Source organism: Mandrillus leucophaeus, unplaced genomic scaffold (assembly GCF_000951045.1).
Source record: "Mandrillus leucophaeus isolate KB7577 unplaced genomic scaffold, Mleu.le_1.0 Scaffold791, whole genome shotgun sequence".
Taxonomy (NCBI): Eukaryota; Metazoa; Chordata; class Mammalia; order Primates; family Cercopithecidae; genus Mandrillus; species Mandrillus leucophaeus.
In genome coordinates, this window is record NW_012108597.1 from 393,806 (window position 1) to 394,778 (window position 973).

Sequence of the window (973 nt, forward strand, 5' to 3'; positions counted from 1 at the left end):
GGCCTCCCAAAGTGTTGGGATTACAGGTGTGAGCCACCACGCCTGGCCTAGAAAGTGCTTTCTAAGTACTAAAGACATTTACAAATGTTTAAATTGTTGTTGTTGTTAGTAGTAGTAATAGTATTGTTATAATTTAAGGAGAACCAACTCTAACGTTTAATATACTCTTTTCAGAGTGACTGAAGGTCATCATTATAAATATTAGTTATCGTACTGTATACATTGCTTCTTTCAGGGTTATTAAAATCTGTAGGATTGTTTGTACATACACTAAAATAGCCCCATGTAATTTATTTTATTTTATTTTATTTTATTTATTTATTTTTTTTGAGACAGAGTCTCCCTCTATTGCCCAGGCTGGAGTGCAGTGGCACAATCTTGGCTCACTGCAACCTCTGCCTCCTGGGTTCAAGTGATTCTTCTGCCTCCGCCTCCCAAGTAGCTGGGACTACAGGCGTTTGCCACCATGCCCAGCTAGTTTTTTTTTTTGTATTTTTAGTAGAGACGGGGTTTCACCATATTGGCCAGGCTGATCTCGAACTCCTGATCTCATGATCCACCCACCTCAGCCTCCCAAAGTGCTGAGATTACAGGTGTGAGCTTCCACACCCAGCCAAATTTTTAAAATTTATATAGTGATTATATCTCCACCTTTTAAAGTTCTCAATACTCATTTCTTGCTACAGTCAGCATAGCTGTCTGATGTAATCTGTATTGTTTTGATGAGTTCTTTCTAATTGTGTGTGTGTGTGTGTGTATGTGTGTGTGTGTGTGTGTGTGTGTGTGTCTTTGAAAACACTAATCCAGCTAGTCAGAACAGAGCTTTAACTTAATAAAAATGAGTAAAATCCTGCTTGTTTTACTTGGAAATAATGTGTAGAAAAGTGAAATCTCCTATAAAACAGAGTGTGGGTTTTAGTTTATGAACTTTATGACATCTATTCTATCAATTCGGGACTCACTGTGCTTGCTT